Here is a 20052-nt window from a genome sequence, read left to right as displayed (position 1 = left end):
GATTCACACCTCAAGAATAGGCTCATAGGGTCTCATTCACATGGATTTGGTTTAGTGCTCCCGTTCCAAAGGGGAACTCGAGATCTGAATAGTTAATGGAGACAGAAATCCAGTCAAATGGCCTGGAAGAACACAGAGAAATAAGCAGAACCTGGGCTCTAGGGCATACGAGAAGCCAGGGCTCTTCCCAGGCACACAACATCCAGGCTTAAGGCAATAGGACTAATCCCATATTCCAACAACTCTGGTTTGAATCTGATTTTTAAAATTATTTGTTAGAAACAAAGATAAAAGCAATGGCAGCAGGATGGTCAGGAACCTGGTGGAGCTGAACGTCAGGTTAAGGGTATTGGTGCCTTCAAAAGAGCAGGGCCAGAGGAGGCAGAAGCCTATAAAAGCTCAATCCTCAAGAAATAACCCATGATACAGAGAGGATGGAAACCTGAAAAGAATGGTGTGTACCTGGGTACATTCAAAAAAGGGTTCTGATTAACTGGTACATCCAATTAGGACGCCAGAGTGGTGTCTCCTTAAGAATACTTGGTGAGATTTTTTTTTTTAAACTCAAAATGTTGTGAGAGCGAATAGTAACAAACATTTATTGAGCACCTCTACTGGCCTAAGTACTTTTCATAAATTATCTATAATGCTTGCAAGAGCTGACAGGGTACTTAGACTTACTGCTATTTTACAGACAGGAAACTGAAACTCAAAGAAGTACAGTAAAGGGCCCCACACCTAGCTAACAAGGTGCTGAACCGGGTCTGCTGTCAGTAAAGCAGCAGAGGAAACAAACAGTCTTATATTATAGAATAAAATATATAGATTTATTATCAGTTAAGCAAAAAATTCACCTATGTATATATAGTTAAGCTTACTTTACTATATGTATAGGAAAATGAGAATAAAATACAAGTCTTTGCTACTGTGATGTCCTAATGCTAACCCGTCCTTTCTCACTCAGAATTTTAGTGAAATCTTTCAATAATATCGACTCTTCTCAATCTGTTTCTTGGTTCTTAGTGTCTGCCTTTTTACTCTCTCACTTGGTCTACAGATGATTACCCAGTTCCTAAACTAAATCCTAAGTGAAAGAGAACTTGTGTTTAAAATCTGCCAGTATTCAAATTCCAAATTAAATTTCCTTCATATCCTTGGGAAATAGTCATGGAGCCTTCTCCCAGCTCCCAACATCAACGAACACCTGTAACAGCGGAAACTAAGGATGAAGTGACAGTAACTAGGATAATAAAAATTTATAAGAAAATTACCACAGATCTTTAAAAATTATAAACACAATCCTATGGATGCCATACTACCTCTATTTACACAGAAATTTCAATGTAACAAAACACTTTAGAAACTCAATTTCAGAGATTAAAAATAGTATAGGAGTTATATCTTTGAATCAGATAAACAAAGATTCAATACTAAGACATCACTGATTTTCAAGCAAAATAGAATTAGATGTGTCAATAAAAGCATACATTGGGCATCTGCAAGGAGGAGGAGTGTCTGTCCCTGATGCAGGAAAGAGAAGACAGTAGAGGAAGCAGCATCCGCAATAATCTGAGTAGAGAGGCCAACTTCCCTCTGGGCAGGGCAGATGCCACGTCCCAGAAAATGCTGCTGAAACTAAGTATCTCTTTGTCCACTCTGCCAACTGCCCTCCCTCTCGACTCCAATCAAATGTACTGCTGGGTGGCATTCACTTAGCCCTAGTGATGATAGTTCCAGAGGTGAAGATGAGATCCAAGCCAGGTATGAGAGTTTAGCCAACTGAACACTTAGGAGGAACAGTGTCCAGACAAGACAGCTGCCACTTAGGATACCAGCTGCAAATGTGGGGAAATTCCCCTAACCACCCTCAGTTTTGAGAATTCACTGGAAGGGCTCAGGATGCTCCAAAAGCTATTACACCCATAGTTACAGATTAATACTGGGATTAAAATCAGCCAAGGGAAGAGACACCTGCATAGGGCAGAGTCCAGGATGGGTCCGAACACAGAGCTTCTGGTTGTCCTCTTCACACAGAGCCATGGACGGTGTTAACTCTTTATGGCTATGGTGTGCAACAATATGCATGGCCAGCCATGGATGCTTACCCCAGTCTCTGGTATTTAGAGTTTTCTTGGGGGCTCCATCATATACTGTCTATGTGGCTGACCTTTATTCCTCAGCCACTTCAAGAGGTTGGGTTGTTATCTTTAATTTCCAGTCCTTTCTGGAGCCAAAACTGCTATCAAGCAGCCCAAAGCTCCCATCAAAAATCACATTTTTAGATTGCTAACTTGTGGGCCAAAACCCTCAGACAAAAACACTTCTGTCAGGCCAGACATTCCAAGGTCACCTCCCTGTAGTTGAGGGGAAAGGCCAGATCTCTCTTTGTGTGTGTGCATGCTAAGTCACTTCAGTCATGTCCAACTCTTTGTGACCCTATGGACTGTAGTCCACCAGGCTCCTCTGTCCATGGGGATTCTCCAGGTAAGAATACTGGAGTGCCCTACCATGCCCTCCTCCAGGAGATCTTCCTGACCCAGGGATCAAACCCCCATCTCTTACGTCTCCTGCATTGGTATGCAGGTTCTTTACCAGTAGTACTACCCAGGAAGCCCCTGACCTCTCTTCAGGTAAGGTTAATTCTCTACTGCATAGCAAAGCATACCAGGCCAGTAAGAATTCTTGCCTGGGAATTTTCTTTCTGGACATAGTGAAGAGGAGACCATGTTAGTTGCAAGGACTCTTGTATAAGTGATTTACTGAAGAAGTGTTCTCAGCAGAAAGCCATCAGGATGTGAGGGGGGGGCATGGTAGTAAAAGGGAAGATGCTAAGCAAAGAAATACTTTCAGGGGACTTCCCTGGTGGTCCAGTGGCTAAGACCCCAAGCTCCCAAGGCAGGGAGCCCAGGTTCTATCCCAAGTCCAAGAACTAGATCCCACATGCTGCAACTAAAGATCTCACATGCTGCAACAAAGACTGAAGATTCCACACCCTACAACTAAGACTCAGCACAACCAAATAAAATTAAAAAAAAAAATATATATATATATATATATATGTATATATCAGTTCAGTTGCTCAATTGTGTTCGACTCTCTGCGACCCCATGGACTGCAGCACACCAGACTTCCCTATCCATTACCAACTCCCAGAGCTTGCTCAAACCCATGTCCATCGATCCATTGATGCCATCCAACCATCTCATCCTCTGTCATCCCCTTCTCCTTCTGCCTTTAATCTTTCCCAGTATCAAGGTCTTTTTCAATGAGTCAGTTCTTTGCATCAGGTGGTCAAAGTACTGGAGCTTCAGCTTCAGCATCAGTCCTTCCAATGAACAGTCAGTACTGATTTCCTTTAGGATTGACTGGTTAGATCTCCTTGCAGTCCAAGGGACTCTCAAGAGTCTTCTCCAACACCACAGTTCAAAACCATCAATTCTTTGGCACTCAGCTTTCTTTATAGTCCAACTCTCACAGCCACACATGACTGCTGGAAAAACCATAGCTTTGTCTAGATGGACCTTTCTTGGCAAAGTAATGTCTCTGCTTTTTAATATGCTGTCTAGATTGGTCATAGCTTTTCTTCCAAGGATCAAGTGTCTTTTAATTTCATGGCTGCAGTCACCATCTGCAGTGATTCCCCCCCAAAAATATATATATAAATATTTATACACACAAAATAAAGATATATACAAAATATATACAAATATAAAGAAATGGTTTCAGCTGAAGTACTGCACATAGACAGACTAGGTACCCAGCACTGACTGCACCTGAGACCTGACCCACCCTGAGAAGAGGCTTTGTATCTCCAAAGCAGTCAGTCACTGGTTTGGGGCCACCAGAGGGGAGGGATTCCTTCCCAGAGTTACTGGATGAGGCTGAAACTAGTGGCCCAAGGCAGTTCTCCAGGCTTGGGTGCAGCTGTGAGCCAGTATCAACCACACTGGCGGCAGCTCAAGGCTAGATGCACTAACCTGGGAAAGCACAAATGCATGGGTCGTCAATAGCAATAAATGTCATCCACACCTGGTACTGCTCAGATTCAGTCTGCTGTCACGGTGAGTTCACACCATCCAGTCACAGCTTCTCCTACGTTCTGGTGTTCATAATCCCTGGGGAGAGTTACAAAAGGAAGGTCAATGTGAGAGACTACAGCCCTCTGCTGCTGCATTGGATCACAAGGTCAGATACTCATAATCTCCCTGCTTTACCACTCATTCTAGATTCCCCTCTGCATTGGCAAAGGTTTCCATTGATATAGATTTGCCTGGTGTAGTAACGCAGACCCTCAATTGCATCATTGATTCCCCTCGTTCTCAGGCTATGGTTACTATTTTCATCTATTTACAGTTAAATCAGGCAGGAAAATAATAAGAGATGCCATGGCAGATCACCTGAAAAGCAAAGCCAGTTCTTCCTGCTCCTTTAGATATCAAGTTCTACCTCTTCGTGATGATGAAAGGCATTACCCCTTCCACTGTGATAATTATTTTCTTTGCCTACCAACTGCTAAAGAAGGACAAGGATCACAAAGCGACCAGGAAGCAGGTATAGCTTTAGGTTTAGAGGTACTCTGTGCTCTTTGGTGGGCTCCCCTGGTGACTCAGTGGAAAAGAACCTGCCTGCCAATGCAGGAGACATGGGTTCGATCCCTGGGTTGGGAAAATCCTCTGGAGAAGGAAACGGCAGCCCGCCCCAGTATTCTTATCTGAGAAATCCCATGGACAAAGGAGACTGGTGGGTTACAGTCCATGGGGTCACAAAAGAGTCGGACATGACTTAGTGACTAAATAACAGTGTTCCTTGGTGGAAGGACCCACCCTACTGAGAATTTAGAACTCCCAACCCGCAGATTCTAAAGATGAAAGGATAGGAAGACAAGTTCTCCAAGTGGGTCATTTGGATGACTGAGCAGGAATATACTACTATTTCTGTTCCTTAGTTCCTGAACATATGCATTCTAACAACTTGTGACATAGCTCTATACAATAATCACTTTAAGATATATATAATATTCTAAAGAACCGTAACCCTTTCTCACCTGGGAGTCATCTCCCAGCTAGCACCTCCACAAATGCTTTAAAATGCCATTCCACCACATTATTAGGCTGACAGCTCCTGGTTTGTGCTATATATGGTAGAACCAGTGGATTCTATATTCAACTACAAGTTGCCTCATCTCCTTTGCCATAAGGTGGGTCCTTCAGTCTAAGGAGATACTATGTGGGATCTCATATCAGTTAATCAAAGCTCTCAAAGGATACAGTTAGTGAGTGGTTAAGCCTTGTACCCAGTAACACACGACGACAATGGAGCTGATACTATGATACTACGAAGGAGGAGACTTCCACCAAAATTCTTCAGATACGGCCTCACCCACCGTGAAGGTCAGGATACGCTCTCTAGATTCTCGCTCATGGAAAGAGTTTGCAACTCCAGCTGCTGGAAGGGCTGTCAGCAGGCAGTCTTCAGCTATCAGCACTCGTGGGATCAGCCTCAGGTACAGATAGTGCCTAGCCCATGGTCATGCCCCTTCCAGGGCAGCTCACAGCCATGATTTGTTAACAGGGGAGTATAAAGGCCTTGCCCTCTGGGCCCAATACGGAAAACTCTGATGGGCTATTTTAGCTCCAGAGCTCCTCCCTCCCTTCCACAGGTATTGATCACAATGGCACTCCCTAATAAACAACCTGCAACCTAAACTCCAATTCAATGTGCTTCCCAGAAAGCCCAACATGCAATAATTAGTTCCAGGAGTGGCCTAAAAACACAGATGAGATAGGGGTTTAGAGTTAGTTCATTCACTACCTGCTTGGTAAAGAGGAAGCCATCACTGATAGTAAATGAAGCACAGCCTGGGCAGCAGGGCGCTATGCAATGGGTCAAATTTCCTCTCGTAATGAACTGGGAAGGCATACCAGTGGAAAGAAATAACCTAGCTGGTCTGATGTATTAGACATTGGAGAAATACAGGCATGTTAGTAAGTACAAGGGCAATAGAATTCTGTACCTAATGCAAAAGCGGATTGATGCTGTAGAAAAATATAACAAGAGGCTGAGAGCAATTAATACTCAATTGAGAGTCAAGTGGAAAACCAGGGGGCCCCATAGCAGCACATAAAGTGGCTTCCATTTCCTGCAGCAGGGGGGCAAAGAAAACTTAGGACAAGGCCCAGAACTTAAGAGTAGGTACTTTCCAAAAAAGTTCGCCTTCCAAACAAGACTGGTCAAGACACTATTTGAGAAAGAACTGGACCTTAACACTTAAAATGAGGAAGTTTGGGTTGATACCCTTGAAAATATGGAATTTTCAGATTTCCTGAAAGCTATCAGCTTTCATAGAGAGCCCAACCTTCCCTATTCAGAGTTATCATGCCTCTCTTGCTTTAAGAAAATGTAGATTCCTCTCTCCTACCAGACAATGTGTGCTCCTCTACGAATCTATAAGGTAGGTAGTTAGAGGATGATTCTGATGGGGGTAAGAGCAAAACTCAGCTGGGGACGTATTGGGATTAATAAGGACAGAAAGGAAATGCAGGATCCAGCCAGCATGTGCTGGAAAGAGCTGGGGAAACATGCCTGGGACTGTATTCTGGGGGCTTGGTCAAGAGATTAGAACAATAGATGGTAAAATGGGTTATTTATTAAATCCTGAGACACAGAATTAAACAACCATAGGAAAGATCCCAAAAGAGAGTATGAACTAACTGGACAGCACATATAAGCAGAAAAATGATGGCCCAAAAAACGGATATCAAAATGCCAGAATCCTTGTGGCAGATGGAAAGTGGGTTTGAAAGTCAAAAGGGAATAAGCATGCTAGAGTAGGTAGACCATATTAAACAAAGAACAAACCAAAGAAACCTCTAATTATGTTAAAGGGGAAGACCTGAAGGATAGACAATTTACCAAGACCACTGGGATGTGCTGGTGGCAGAAGACAAGCATCACTTGAAAAATTCACTGTTGATTCTCTTCTTTATGCCGGCACTCTTAGATGAGGGCTTCCCAGGTGGCTCAGTGGTAAAGAATCTGACTGCCAATGCAGGAGACACAGGAGAGATGCCGGCTTGATCCCTTGGTGAGGAAGATCCTCTGGAGAAAGAAATAGCAACCTGCTCCAGTATTCTTGCCTCGGAAATTTCATGGACAGAAGAGCCTGTCGGGCTCTATAGTCCACGGCACCGCCGACAGTCGTAGGCGACTGAGCATGCGTACGCACACGCACTCGTCGAAGACCAGGCTAACTCAAAGCAATAGATATAAAGCCCCTAGAAAGATAGAGGCCAGGTGGTAGTACTCAATGATCAGAGGCCAGGTTGATGCAATTATCTTAATAACTAGCAACTTCAAGCAGGAACCAAAAGGAACTGACCCATGGAGAATTATGGAGGTGGTTAGTATAACATTGCATTCCTAGAAACAAAAAAGATGGACAAAACCAAATGTACTATTCAATTTGTACTATCAGAAGACATCAAGGATAACTAGGAGACAGAGGACAGTTGTCTCAACAAAAATTCGTGAATTTTTTGCCCACTTTTCAAAATTGAAACAGTTTTTTAGACCCAGAGGATACCAGCTCCTCAGGAAGAATAGCCCAGCAACAGCAGGGCAGATGTACATGGTAAAAAAAAATCTTTTCCCACTAGGACCTATAGTCATTTACTCAGATACATATGTACTGGGAAAAGGGAACTGTCCCAATATTTAAGAGACTACTGGGTATTGTTTTAAGATGACTACAGCATCCTAAAGAACAATGCCCTTTTCTCACTTGGTAGTCGTGTCCAAAAAGAGCAGAGATGGCAGCTGAGGATGACAAGCACCTGGACTGAGACAAGTTGTAATCTGGGGGGCTGCAGTTCATCTCACACTCCTCTTCTAAATTGTTTTCTCCAGTAGGAGGGACTCATCAGAATCCTAGAGGAGCTTCATTGGGGTTCTATTTTAAGAAGCAGATTTTAGCCATTCAGAAGGTACACAGTGATGGACACTGTGATGCCCAGACCCCTTTTTAGAGAAGGACTTTGCTGTCCAGTCACTAGTTTTTTTTGGACCCAGCTCTTAGCTCTTTCTAGGACTGTCTCAGTTGCAGAAAAGTCCCTCACCTAGGTTACAACCCTTCTCAATGGCATGCATCCAATGACTCACTGACACTACGGGTAAGGCCCCATCATTTCCACCCAATATAAGGCAACTCAGACAATTAGCTCCAGAGCTCTCTGTGGCATTGGCAAAAGTGTCATCAGGCCTGCATTACTGTTTGGATTTTCTCTCTGCATCTACCTGCTTCTTCCCCTGCCCCTTCAGGTATTAAGGGCTTTCCTGGTGGCTCAGTGGTAAAGAATCTGCCTACCAAGCAGAAGACACAGGTTTGATCCCTGGGTTGGGAAAATCCCCTGGAGAAGGAAATGGTAACCCATTCCAGTCTTCTTGCCTGGGAGATTTCATGGACAGAAAAGCTGGTGAGTTAAAGTCCATGGGGTCACCAAGAGAAGGACACAACTGATTGACTAAACAACAACAGGTATTAATCCCAAAGGTATTCTGTAATAAACATCTTGCACTCTAAACTCTGACTCAGTGTCTGTATCCTGGAGGATCCAGCCTGCAGTACTGACCTTCTCCAAATCAAATGGAAGAATACAGATATTTTACTGAGATGAGGGTTGAGTGGTTGGTGGCAGTAGAAATGAGGCATTGGGTTCCTGGGTTTTGAAATCTGCTTGGTTCCCTGGTAGCTCAGACTGAAAAGCGTCTGCCTACAACGCCGGAGACCCGGGTTCGATCCCTGGGTTGGGAAGATCCCCTGCAGAAGGAAACGGCAACCCTCTCCAGTATTCTTGCCTGGAAAATCCCATGGACTGAGGATCCTGGTAGGCTACAGTCCATGGGGTCGCAAAGAGTCAGACACGACTGAGCGACTTCAGTTTCACTCTTTTCCATGTAAGGCTTCACTGTTTGGACATTCAAATGGTAGTTAGAAACTCCAACCCCCTCACTTTGAAAATGTCCCTATCTTTAACCTGCTTTATTTCCCTCTGCACATTCTGCAGTGTTTGGCTCTCCATTTCCTTGGAGTCTGTCACCTGTCCCCACAGAACTCATCAACTCCTAACCCTTTCTTGGGATCCACTGCATATCTATTGCATGTACAAAAATCTACTTGCATCACTTTCATGGTATTTGGCGGGGAGGGCGGGGGGGATGGTAACCACAAAAACTTCCACTCATGCTGTCCACTGTGCCATACATGAGTAAAACATCCTTTGTCTCTGACCCAGGAGTCTTGAGTCTTCTGAAGCATCCCTGCAACTTTCAAGTTGACTTTTAGCATGCAAGTAAGGTTTGATCTCAGATCAAACTTCACTCACTGCCCCTGACACTTTTCTCCCATGGAAAGCTGGGAAAAGAAGCTGCCACTCTACTGGTGACTACGATTCTTCTCAGTCATCATAAATCAAACATCCATCAACCTTAAAGTTTAATTTTTTAAACACATCTCTCTATACAAAAGATTTCCATTTCTCCTATTGGCATAACTTTGATTATATTTATTGTAAATGTAGGCCCTACGTTAAAAGAACGTAAAATCCTCCTTGACCTGGGCTAAACATTCTGACATTAAATAACAATAAGGGACACTCTGCCCATATTGCTTTTCCCTGTTTCTCCCCTGATAGCAGGAAGAAGAGTACAGAGGTAATTGTCCCAGCTGGCTCTGCCACAATGGGAATATTAGTGGTATGGTAATAAACCAAATTTGAGGTGATAGTGGAATACATAACTAGAAATTTCCAATAAGCACTTGGATGGAACTTGAGGAAAATGTCAGCATTAGAGACAAAGATGAGGTCATTTGAATGTCGGTCACAAACTGGTATAAGATACGCCACTTACTTTCTTTTTTACATCTTTACTTTCTGATCCTGATTCACTTTCTGACTCCATTCCCGTGAGCTGATAGGAAAGCTGATCTCAGCTTGTTTTTCAAGGATGCCCTTTTCCCTGGGTTGTACCATAATTTCAACATCTTACGTGGCGCCAGCGCATGGAGGGGAATTTACACAGTCACCACTGTGAGTTCATTGTCCTGTTTCCACGGACCTTCCAATTCTAGATCTCTGCTGCTTTTGTGCCAATGTAGTGCCTGGGGATCTTTTTTGGACTACCTATGTTTCATCTGTCTAGATGCTGCAAGAGCCATTTCTCTCTGGCTGCTCTCTTTCTCTGTTTTCTCCTTGACGGTACTAGCTGACAGCAGAATGCCAGTATCTAAGCTCTGGGCTTTACAGATCGCCTTTTCATTCCTACTCTCCAAGAGAATATCTGTTTAGTCTGAGGTTGATCTTTGTTTTCATGTTTCTTCTGAGACATGCCATTTATGCCTAAGAATTTTATCCCTGCTTCCTTTTAACTTCCCCTTTAAGCCTTTCAAGGGCTTACACTTTTGGAATGCAAAATCCAAGGAGACTTGTGGTCAATTTCTGCTTTCCCTTCTGCTGCATACCTTCTTCAAGGCAATGATCACAGAACAACATGCTTGAATGAGAAGTAAGGAGAAGGGAAATATAGAGATGAAAACCCAATAGATTCATATCTCACTGCCACATAGATTTGATCATAAGCTAAATAAAGGTGAAGCCATGAAGACTAATGAAATAATTTTTATCTGATTACATCAAAATCCATTGGTCTAACTTGCATTTTAAATCACTTCTGCTATTAAACTTGTCAAACTGTGGTGATTTCATTTTTGTCTGAACTCAAAAGAAATAACTATCACCATATTCATTCTTTTGGTTATGATCAGCACTAACTTGTGACTTCTCTTGCTCTTTAAATATCCTGAGATTTTGCCCATATTTTTTTTAAATTACAAAACTAATATGTGTTCATTATAAAGAATTTGTTTGGAGATCTAATTTTGTGCAATGGCAAGTAAATATTTTAACTAATGTTTTAACTGAAAATACCCCCAAAATGCTGAATATATATGTTTTAATTAGGAGCACTAAGAAACTGGCAAGATCATAAGGAACCACTGGGACAAAATCCAAGAGAAAGCTGAAATCCAGAGAGAGAAGGCAGAAAAACAAAGCAACTTTTGGCCTGAGGGTGTTGGCATTCCTGGAAAATTTGATTTGGCTTGGAAAACTTGCAGGGTGGTGAGGACAGATGTCAAATCCTAAGTGGGAGGGTTGTTGTTGTTATTTAGTCGCTAAGTCACGTCTGACTCTTTGAGACCTCATGGACTGTAGCCCGCCAGCCTCCTCTGTCCATGGGATTTTTCAGGCAAGAATACTGGAGTGGGTTGCCATTTTCTTCTGCAGAGGATCCTCCCCACCCAGGAACTGAACCTGCTTCTCCTGCATTGGCAGGAAGGTTTTTACCACTGAGCCACCAGGGAAGCCCAAGTGAAAGGGAGGGGGAGACGAATAGAAAATTTACCCAAATTAAACTGAGGAGAAGGAGAAGAAAAGGGGGATGGAAAGAGGAGGAAGAAGAAGAGAAAAAGAAAGGATTAAAACCCCTAAGAATTTGTAACTATGCAGTGTATCCTCCCATGCATGAGCAGCCTAGATTTAAATCACATAATGGTCAAGAAAACCTCAAGCCATAAACTTATTTTGAGAGACGGTCCTGGATGCGACCCTGGCAGAAGCAAACACAAATACTCTGTGGAGAAGGTACTGTGGTGAATAGAATCATGCCTTTCCATGCCCCCCAGAACAAAAGGTGTACAGTTCTAATCCATGGTGCCAGTAAATATGTTAATACTTGTCTCGGTAAAAGGGACATTGCAGATGTGATTATGTAAGAATCTTGAGATAGGAGCTTAGCCTGGATTGTCCAGGTGGACCCAGTGTAATCATATGGGTCCTAATACAAAAGATGCAAGAGGATCAGAGTCAGAAGTGGGAGATGTGGCAACAGAAGCAGAGTTTGAAGTGTGCAAAGAAAGAGGCAGAAGTCAATGACTACAGGCAGCTTCGGAAGCTAAGAGACAAGGAAACAGATTCTTCCCAAGTTCTCAGCAGGAACACAGCCCTCCTGACACCTTGATTTTAGACTTCAGAACTATAAGAGAATAAAATGTGTGATTTTAAGTGATTAAATTTGTGGTTATTTTTCTGTAGCAGCAATAGGAAAATTTTACAAGCACCTTAACTATTGTTGTTGTTTAGTCAATGTCATGTCCGACTATTTTGTGACCTCATGGGCTGTAGCCCAGCAGGGTCCTCTGTCCATGGGATTCTCCAGGCAAGAGTTCTGGAATGAGTGCCATTTCCTTCCCCAGGGGATCTTCCTGACCCAGGGATCCAACCCGCATCTCCTGCATTGGCAGGCGTTGGCAGGCCCATTTTTTACCACTGAGCCACCAGGGAAACCCACCTTAATTATAGGTCCCAAAGAAACCCCATCAGTAATTTGCAAGAAGAGTCATACACAGTTTAAAAAAAAAAAAGCATAGAAAGAGTCAAGGAAACAATTAATGAAAACCAGGGACTTCCGTGGTGGTCCAGTGGTTTAGACTGCATTTTCACTGCCAAGGGCCCTGGTTTGATTCATGGTCAGAGAACTAAGATCCCACAAGCTACGATCTGCCATCACACAAAATTAGATATCCAAACAAATTCTTTACAATGAACACATATTAGTTTTGCAGTTTAAAAAAATTATGGGCAAAACCTCAGGATATTTATGCGATGTGGCCAAGGAGAAAAAAATTAATGAAAACCAGCAGAAAGAACATAATAAATAAATGTACGAAGTATTCAGATATAAACTTGAAACCCTTCTATTCCTACTGTGTTTAAAGAAAGAAAAATATGTTTGAAAAGTTATCTACAGACTAGGACAAAATAGACCCCAAATGACCAATCTGAAATTTCTAGAAAGAAAAAATACATACTGCTCACAATAAAGAATGTAATGGATGTCCTTATCAGCCACTTGGAAAGAATAAATGAATAAAAAAATTAGTTAGAAGAAATTATCTAGAATGCAGCATATAAGAGAAAAACATACAAAATTTTGAAAGAAACATTAAAAAGCATGGGGATGGAGTGAAAAGGTCTAACATAACATTTGTCAGAATTTTAGGAGGAAGGAAAGAGGGTGGACAGAGGCAATATTTGTAAAACTCATGATCATGGCTAAGAATTTTCTAGAACTCATGAATGACAACAATCCACAGAGTCAAACAGAATAAGGTAAATAAAAAGAAATCACAATCTAGGTACATCATGGTGAAAATGCAGAACACCAAAGAAAAAGGAAGGCAGATGTAAAAGATCACCTTAAAGGTCAGCTGTTGATTTTCTTTTCAACAGGAAAAATGGAGGCCAGAAGACAGTAGAATATCTTTAAATGTTCTTAAAGGAAATAATTGCCAACCTTGGATTCTATGTACCAAGAGAAAGGTACATTCTAAAGTGAAAGTGAAGTCACCCAGTCGTGTCCGACTCTTTGCGACCTCACGGACTGTAGCCTACCAGGCTCCTCCATCCATGGACTTTTCCAGGCGAGAGTACTGGAGTGGGTTGCCATTTCCCTCTCCAGGGTATCTTCCCAACCCAGGGATCAAACCCAAGTGTCCCACATTGCAGGCAGATGCTTTACTGTCTGAGCCACAAGGGAAACCGCTTTCATTCTAAAGGCAAATTCTAAAAGATGTACTTCAGGCAAAAAGAAAAAAAACTCAAATGGAAGGTCTGACATGCAATAAGGAATAAAGAACAAAAAAGGTGGACATAATAGGTAAATCTAAATGTGAACAATGACTTAATAAAAGTCATTTCACAAGACAATAAAGTCCTGTGAAATTTAAAAAAATCACAACATAGAATTTTAAAATTCTACAATATTCCATGGAGATAGGAGATGAACTTAAAATGCTCTCAAGAATTATACATTGTGTTGGAAAAGACTAAAGGAATTAATTCATTTTGATAAGTTAGGCATATATTTTCAAATTTCTAATGTCACCATTAAGAGAAGATAAGCCTAATGTATACATTCCAAATTCTTAAGAAGTCAAAAAGAAGGCAAGAAAGAAGAGAGAAACAGAAAGAGTGAGACAAGTAGAAATCACAGGTAAAATGACAGATTTTAAACCCAGGTATGTCAGGAATTGTGTGACAGACTTAATGCTCTAGAAAAGAGATTCAGGCTGGGTAAAATAACATGATATAACTATATGATATTTATAAGAGACAGGTCTAAAACGATAAAATTCAAATAAAAGCACAGAAAAAGATATGCCATGCAAATACTAAACTTCTTCCTAAAAAGCTAGTGTAGGAGGAGAGAGAGGGATGGACTGGGAGTTTGGTTAGTAGATGCACACTATTACATTTAGGATGGAAAAACAACTGGGTCCTACTGTATAGCATAGGAAACTGTATCTGGGATAAACTACAATGGAAAAGAATATTAAAAAAGAATGTATATATATGTGTATAACTGAGTAACTTTGTTGTACAGCAGAAATTAGCACAGCATTCTAAATCAACTATAGTTTTTAAAAAATCTGTTCAGCTTTTTGCTATGTTGATATCAAACAAATAAAATGCCAATACCGAAAACATTACAAGAGACAAAAAGATCATTTCAGAATGAAAAAGGTGCAACTGGCCAGGACAATATAAATATTTTAAATTTGTATAATCCTATATAGAATAGTCTCAAAATTTTTAAACAAATATTTGCCCAATAGGCACACACAAAATAAGCATTGATATACAGAAGACATGAATAAAATTAAGAAAAGTGAAGGTGTTAGTTGCTCGGTTGTATTCAACTCTGCGCAACCCCATGAACTGTAGACTGCCAGGCTTGTTTGTCCACAGGGTTTCCCAGGCAAGAACACTGAAGTGGGTAGCCATTCCCTTCTCCAGGGGATTTTCCCAACCCAGGGACTGAACCCAGGTCTTCTGCATTGCAGACAGATTCTTTACCATCTGAGCCACCAGGGAAGCCCCAAAATTAAGAAAATTGACCTAAATAAAGGATTAATGTAAAACACACACACTTTTTCCAAACACACACAAAATATTACTTTAAAATTAGGCTATACTGTAGCTCAGACAGCAAAGAATCTGCCGGCAATTCAGGAGACCTGGGTTTGATCCCTGGGTCAGGAAGATCCCCTGGAGAAGGGAATGGCAACCCATTCCAGGATTCTAGCCTAGGGAATTCCATGGACAGACCCTGGAGTCTGAGCAACTAACACATAACTATAAAGCAAGTCTCAACAAATCTCAGTTCAGTTCAGTTAACTCGCTCAGTCATGTCCGACTCTTTCAGACCCCATGAACCGCAGCATGCCAGGCCTCCCTGTCCATCACCAACTCCCAGAGTCCACCCAAACCCATGTCCATTGAGTTGACGATGCCATCCAACCATCTCATCCTCTGTCGTCCCCTTCTCCTCCTGCCCTCAATCTTTCCCAGCATCAGGGTCTTTTCAAATGAGTCATCTCCTCACATCAGGTGGCCAAAGTCCTGGAGTTTCAGCTTCAGCATTAGTCCTTCCAATGAACACCCAGGACTCATCTCCTTTAGGATGGACTGGTTGGATCTCTTTGTAGTCCAAGGGACTCTCAAGAATCTTCTCCAACACCACAGTTCAAAAGCATCAATCCTTCAGTGCTCAGCTTTCTTTATAGTCCAACTCTCACATCCATACATGACCACTGGAAAAACCATAGCCTTGACTAGACGGATCTTTGTTGACAAAGTAATGTCTCTGCTTTTTAATATGCTGTCTAGGTTGGTCATAACTTTCCTTCCAAGGAGTAAGCATCTTTTAATTCCATGGCTCAATCACCATCTGCAGTGATTTTGGAGCCCCAAAAAAGAAAGTCTGCCACTGTTTCCCCATCTATCTGCCACGAAGTGATGGGACCAGATGCCATGATCTTAGTTTTCTGAATGTTGAGCTTTAAGCCAACTTTTTCACTCTCCTCTTTCACTTTCATCAAGAGGCTCTTCAGTTCTTCTTTGCTTTCTGCCATAACGGTGGTGTCATCTGCATATCTGAGGTTATTGATATTTCTCCTGGCAATCTTGATTCCAGCTTGTGCTTCATCCAGTCTAGCGTTTCTCATTATATACTCTGCATGTAAGTTAAAGAAGCAGGGTGACAATATACAGCCTTGACATACTCCTTTTCCTATCTGGAACCAGTCTGTTGTTCCATGTCCAGTTCTAACTGTTGCTTCCTGACCTGCATACAGGTTTCTCAAGAGGCAGGTCAGGTGGTCTGGTATTCCCATCTCTTTCAGAATTTTCCACAGTTCACTGTGATCCACACAGTCAAAGGCTTTGGCATAGTCAATAAAGCAGAAATAGATGTTTTTCTGGAACTCTCTTGCTTTTTTGATGATCCAGCGGATGTTGGCAATTTGATCTCTGGTTCCTCTGCCTTTTCTAAAACCAGCTTGAACATCTGGAAGTTCACGGTTCACGTATTGCTGAAGCCTGGCTTGGAGAATTTTGAGCATTACTTTGCTAGCGTGTAAGATGAGTGCAATTGTGCGGTAGTTTGAGCCTTCTTTGGCATTGCCTTTCTTAGGGATTGGAATGAAAACTGACCTTTTCCAGTCCTGTGACCACTGCTGAGTTTTCCATATTTGCTGACATATTGAGTACAGCACTGTCACAACGTCATCTTTCAGGATTTGAAATAGCGCAACTGGAATTCTATCACCTCCACTAGCTTTGTTCGTAGTGACACTTCCTAAGGCCCACTTGACTTCACATTCCAGGATGTCTGGTTCTAGATGAATGATCACACCATCATGATTATCTGGGTCATGAAGATCTTTTTTACACAGTTCTTCTGTGTATTCTTGCCACCTCTTCTTAATATCTTCTGCTTCTGTTAGGTCCCTACCATTCTGTCCTTTATTGAGCCCATTTTCATGAAATGTTCCCTTGGTATCTCTAATTTTCTTGAAGAGATCTCTAGTCTTTCCCATTCTATTGTTTTCCTCTATTTCTTTTCACTGATCACTGAGGAAGGCTTTCTTATCTCTCCTTGCCATTCTTTGGAAACTCTGCATTCAAATGGGTATATCTTTTCTTTTCTCCTTTGCTTTTCACTTCTGTTCTTTTCACAGCTATTTGTAAGGCCTCCTGAGACAGCCATTTTGCTTTTTTGCATTTCTTTTTCTTGGGGATGGTCTTGATTCCTGTCTCCTGTACAATGTCATGAACCTCCATCCATAGCTCATCAGGCACTCTGTCTATCAGATCTAGTCCCTTAAATCTATTTCCCACTTCCACTGTATAGTCATAAGTGATTTGATTTAACTCATACCTAAATGGTCTAGTGGTTTTCTCCACTTTCTTCAATTTCCGTCTGAATTTGGCAATAAGGAGTTCATGATCCGAGCCACAGTCAGCTCCCTGTCTTGTTTTTGCTGACTGTATAGAGCTTCTCCATCTTTGGCTGCAAAGAATATAATCAATCTGATTTTGGTGTCGACCATCTGGTGATGTCCATGTGTAGAGTCTTCTCTTGTGTTGTTGGAAGAGGGTGTTCGCTATAACCAGTGCGTTCTCTTGGCAGAACTCTGTTAGCCTTTGCCCTGCTTCATTGTGTACTCCAAGGCCAAAGTTGCCTGTTACTCCAGGTGTTTCTTGACTTCCTACTTTTGCATTCCAGTCCTCTATAATGAAAACAATGTTTTTTGGGTGTTAGTTCTAGAAGGTGTTGTAGGTCTTCACAGAACTGTTCAACTTCAGCTTCTTCAGCATTACTGGTTGGGGCATAGACTTGAATTTCCGTGATATTGAATGGTTTGCCTTGGAAACGAACAGAGATCATTCTATCATTTTTGAGATTGCATCCAAGTACTGCATTTCAGACTCTTTTGTCGACTATGATGGCTACTCCCTTTCTTCTAAGGAATTCCTGCCCACAGTAGTAGATATAATGGTCATCTGAGTTAAATTCACCCATTCCAGCCCATCTTAGTTCAATGATTCCTAGAATGTCAATGTTCACTCTTGTCATCTCCTGTTTGACCACTTTCAATTTGCCTTGATTCATGGACCTAACATTCCAGGTTCCTATGGGTGTTGTTTTTGCTTTGGCTCCATCCCTTCATTCTTTCTGGAATTATTTCTCCACTAATCTCCAGTAGCATATTGGGCACCTACTGACCTGGGGAGTTCATCTTTCAGTGTCCTATCCTTTTGCCTTTTCATACTGTTCATGGGGTTCTCAAGGCAAGAGCAAGAAATCTAACATGGTTGAAATTATATAGATAATTATTTTAATTAATAGATCTTATATTTTTTAAGTCACTTTAAGTTTATAGGAAAATTGAGTGGAAAGTAGATATTTCCCATAAATCTCTTCACCCTCCTCTCTCACCAAACAGTTTCTACTATTATTAACTTTAAAAAAAAAAAAAGAATACATCCATTACCTCATAGTTGCCATTTTTTGTGTGTTCGTACTGTCTTCACAAGATAAAGAATCTGCCTGCCAATGCAGGAGATGCAGGTCCAATCCTCAGGTCAAGAAGGTCCCCTGGAGAAGGAAATGGCTACCCACTCCAGTATTCTTGCCTGGGAAATGCCATGGACAGAAGGAGCCTGACGGGCTACAGTCCATGGGGTCGCAAAAGAGTCAGATAGGACTTAGCAACTAAACAACAACCCTCTTAACAACTTTGAAGAATTCAATGCAATATTTTGAACTACAGTCACCACTGTATATTATAAATCCAGGACATATTCATCTTATAACTAAAAGTTTGTACCCTTTGACTAACATCTCCCCATTTCCCCCATCCCTCAATCCCTGGTTTAGCTAACAAGCTACTCTCCATAGAGTTCAGCTGCATGTATAAATGAGATCATACGGTATTTGTCTTTCTCTGACATTTCACTTAGCATAATGCCTTAAGGTTTCATTCTTGTTGTTGAAAATGGCACTATTTCCTACTTTCTTACTGCCAAATAATACATATATGCCACATTTTGTTTCTCCATTCAACCACCGATGGATACTTAGGTTGTTTCCATACCTTGGGTATTGTAAATAAGGCTGTAAATAAGTGAACATGGGAGTGAAGATATCTCTGAGACAGTGATTTCATTTCCTTTGGATGTACATCTAGAAGTCAGATTTCTAAAACATATAGTAGTGCTAGCTTTAATTTTTTATTAATAGCCACACTGTTTTTCATAATGGCTGTACCAATTTACATTTTTACCAACAGTGCATAAGAGTTCCCTTTTCTCCACATCCTTGCCACCACTTATTATTTCTTGCCTTTTTGATAAAAGCCATCCTAGCAGGGGATATCCTATTATGGTTCTGATTTTCATTTTCCTGATGATTACTGATGTTGAACACATTTTCGTGTACCTACTGTCTGTTTCTATGTCTACTGAAGTCCTTTGCCATTTAAAAATCAGATTATTTGACTTTTTTGCTATTTATATATGGGTTCCTTATATATCTTGAATATATGGTTTGAAAATAATTTCTACCATTCTGCAAGTTGCCTTTTCATCTTGTTGATTATTTTGCTATGCTGAGGCTTTTTAGTTTGATATATTTTCATTCACTTATTATTTTGTTGCCAATACTTTTAGTGTCATAAAAAAAAAAAAATTCATTCCCAAGACCAGTATCATGGAGATTTCCCCCTATGTTTTCTTCTAGGAGTTTTATGGTTTCAGGTCTTAAACATTTAAATGTTTAACCATCTTGAGTTTTTTATGCCAGAACCATACTGTTTTAGATGGTCACATAGTTAAATAATTCCCAAATTTTTCTATTGCTTTTCAGCTATCTCCTTCCAAAAGTTTGATAAATATTCACTTCTGTTCTTCTTGTTTTAAATTGCTCATATAAATTTGACTCAAACCATCTGGAATTTATTTTGATATTTTTTTAAGACGTAAAAATCTATATTATGATTTTTTTTCCAAACTGCTAAACAACTGCTCCAAAATAATTCACTGAATTACTTTTCCTGTTGATTAATGATATGTCCTTTATTGCTTTCACATTGTA

At 41.1% G+C, this 20052-nt stretch overlaps 1 protein-coding gene across 1 annotated transcript in view; it reads right to left on the bottom strand.

Moving 5' to 3' along the window:
* TEX9 (testis expressed 9) overlaps window positions 1–20052 on the bottom strand; it is a 215917-nt gene that overhangs the window by 144484 nt on the left and 51381 nt on the right. Inside the window, exon 3 of the mRNA XM_061157226.1 lies at window positions 4030–4115. The gene's annotated coding sequence lies outside the window, so the exon portion shown is untranslated. The remainder of the gene's footprint in view (window positions 1–4029; window positions 4116–20052) is intronic.

Source organism: Dama dama, chromosome 12 (genome assembly GCF_033118175.1).
Source record: "Dama dama isolate Ldn47 chromosome 12, ASM3311817v1, whole genome shotgun sequence".
In the NCBI taxonomy this organism is placed as follows: Eukaryota; Metazoa; Chordata; class Mammalia; order Artiodactyla; family Cervidae; genus Dama; species Dama dama.
This window is presented reverse-complemented; position numbering and strand designations above follow the sequence as displayed.